At 44.0% G+C, this 3154-nt stretch overlaps 1 long non-coding RNA gene across 1 annotated transcript in view; it reads right to left on the reverse strand.

Moving 5' to 3' along the window:
* LOC138353621 (uncharacterized) overlaps window positions 1-1260 on the reverse strand; it is a 1691-nt gene extending 431 nt beyond the window's left edge. Inside the window, exons 1-2 of the long non-coding RNA XR_011223212.1 lie at window positions 1127-1260; window positions 162-268 (exon numbers count right to left, since the gene is read on the reverse strand). This is a non-coding gene — a long non-coding RNA (uncharacterized lncRNA). The remainder of the gene's footprint in view (window positions 1-161; window positions 269-1126) is intronic.
* Between the last annotated feature and the right edge of the window lie 1894 nt (window positions 1261-3154).

Genomic DNA, 3154 nt, shown 5'->3' on the forward strand with positions numbered 1-3154 from the left:
CTTGTTTTGGTTTTCTTTCATTATTAGTGCTCAGAAAATTAAATATATCTACATATTTAGTCAAAATCAATTACATTATTTTATCTTATTCATAGCATAAATGTTCACAAAGATTACTAAAAAGAGATTGAATTAGACTACAGCAAATTGGCAAACTTTACCTTGTATCTGTTTCCACCGTGTTTGTTTGGGGCGTTCTTCAACATATCAGCAATACTTGTCTCAACATCTCTTTCAGTTGCATTAGTGTGGGTGTTGATACAGGCTTCTGGAAAGTTATAAGAATTAATTAATATATATAATTATAATTCTTTTTGTCAGGAGACAAGAAGCCACAGAGTAATAACATTGTTGGCTTTTATTTAGGTGTTCCCCTGTTCTCCAGTCTTCCTCCGTCTCCTCGTCCCCTTTGTCCTCCCCAGCATTCTCCATTCCCCTGTCCCCTCGTCCTCCCCACCATTACCCTCTCCTCTGTTCCCTCGTCTTCCCCACCATCCCCCCTGTCGTCCTCCCCACCATTCTAAACTACCTCATCCCATGCATTCCATGATGGTCTGATGCTTCCATCTGAAAATTGGGAACATCAAAAGATCTCACTTTCCCAATTTTCTGATGGGAACATCAAATGATCTGATATTCCCATCACTGAAAAATAAAAACAGATAAAAAAAATGATATGAAAAAATAGAAAATAAAATATACTCATGAAATGAACAGAATGGTTAACAACGCAGCTCAATTGCAATGCAATGTCACAATAACATTTAAATATACTTTAAGATATAATCTAGAAGAAAATAAGGATATTGAAACGGTTCATGAACTCTATTTCAATAAAGGACACTATGGGGAACTTTGAAAAATAGTTATTGAGTATAATTAGACAGACTTGTTGCTAGGCAGAGGAGTAATGAGATATATGGCAAATTTTGCAAAATATACAATGAAGGTACACAAACATTCATACCCAAACAAAGCAAAATGCTAGGTAAGAACAAAGCATTTGGCCCGTAGGAGAAAGGAGATACCCACAAGACTAGAATACAAGTCATTAACAAGCATGCAAGTATAATACATAATACATGCAGACATATATATAATCCAAAAAAATGTCAAATTTACGTACTTATTATTACATTACAAATATCCAAGGTTTTGAAGACACGTTTCCTCTTGCGCCCAACGAGTGAATACTGAGACCAGACCCCATAGGTCCCTATCCTCCTCATCATTCGTCTCACTGTGTCTCCACAGCTTGCACCGCCCATTTGAGACAGCGTCTGGACCTGTTAAAATAATGCATAAGCTGTAAGGTAATAGAGAATAATATATATCTTTCAATCTCAACATTAGATTTTCTAATTTCCAACTGTATTAAATAAATAGCATTAAAATATTTTCCTTCTTAACTATTACAAAAATCAACGAATTTGAGTAACTTTTGCTTTTGTTTTATTTGTACCTTAAACATAACACTGAACAATCAATTATGTGCCACCCCACCTTCCTTCATCTGCAAAAAAACTAATCAAAAGACATATGTACAAGGCTAAAAAAATTCAGCAACACTTACCATACTCAGGCTAAAAGAATTAAGCAACACTTACCATACTCTTTTTATATTCACTGTTAACTTTTAGCTCATGTGACAGACTTTCCACCTGCTCAACAGTTTCAAGTGGGGATGGAAGAATGTCTTCCAGGATTGGTATATCTCCATGTGTTTTTGACATATGGGTTTCCGTCATTTTGACAATATTCAGGAATTTTGCAAAAATAATGGCATTTACTATTTTTAAAAGATTACAGAGCACCACTTGGTTTCCGAACTTTAGTTATCCGAAACTTCCAGTTTCCCGATTGGGGTTGGGGAGTCATGCTACCCGAACAAAGTTCGGGTAGGAAGGGGTCCGCCAAGCGTCACGCCGGCTTGTTGTGGTGGGTGGGAGATGGTCCAGTTTGCCCACTGTGACTTCACAGATTCACGGCCTATTATTCCTATTATTTTGAATTGCCATAAGGCTGGAATGTTCATTCTGTGCTTTTGTTTTACATATCTGCACAATCAAGAAACATCTGTGCACCATGTTGGCTCCAAATGCACGCATTGCATCAGTGATGGCCGACTGGTGGGTGGATGAACGATGCAACTTGAGTGGGAGGCAGTATGAATGAGGAGGGGGGGAGAATCAGTGACAGAGGGGGAGAGAGAGATGCTAGGAGGGAGGGGGAGGTAGGGAGAGATGTTAGGAGGTAGGGAGAGATGCTAAGAGGGAGGGGGAGGTAGGGAGAGATGCTAGGAGGTAGGCAGGAAGGGATGGAAGTAGTGGGAATTAGGGAGGGAAAGGCAGGCTGGCAGGCACAGGCAGGCAGGCACAGGCAGGCAGGCACAGGCAGGCACAGGCAGGCAGGCAGGTAGGCAGGCAGGCAGGCAGGCAGGCAGGCAGGCAGGCAGGCAGGCAGGCAGGCAGGCAGGCAGGCGCAGCAGGGAGTGAGTGGTAGTCACGCGGTTGAACCGCGTGACCTTGAGAGATGGGATGTAGGGGGGCGGGTGGTTTGTTGGTGGTGGGGGTGAGACCGGCTCATTCCCGAAGATAAGCCTAACACACACTACCCGTTAGCATGATGGCAGGGAGGGAGGCAGGCTGGCTGGAAAGGAAGCAGGCTGGCAGGCTGGGAAGGAGGCAGGCAGGCAGGCAGGCTTGCAGGCTGGGAAGGAGGCAGGCAGGCAGGCAGGCAGGCTTGCAGGCTGGGAAGGAGGCAGGCAGGCAGGCAGGTTTGCAGGCTGGGAAGGAGGCAGGCAGGCAGGCAGGCAGGCTTGCAGGCTGGGAAGGAGGCAGGCAGGCAGGAAGCGATATATGGGTGTTGAAGTGAACCATGAACCACGTGACCTTTGAGTGTGTGTGTGTGTGTGTATGGGTTTGGGGTGGGGGGAGAGGGGGAGGTGTATCGGTGGTGGGGGAGGGACCGGCTGACTCCGTAAGCCTAACCACACTCCACAGACCTGTGACCCAGATTTGTTTCTTAAATGTACAGTACATCATTGTATATTTTAGGCAGGATGTTCCTGCAGGCTGGCAGGAAACATCCAGAGGATGTTTGCCAGACGTCTTAATAATCAGTTAGGAACAATTAAGGACTTTTATAAAGCGGA

The sequence above is a fragment of the Procambarus clarkii genome, chromosome 59, assembly GCF_040958095.1.
Source record: "Procambarus clarkii isolate CNS0578487 chromosome 59, FALCON_Pclarkii_2.0, whole genome shotgun sequence".
NCBI lineage: Eukaryota > Metazoa > Arthropoda > Malacostraca > Decapoda > Cambaridae > Procambarus > Procambarus clarkii.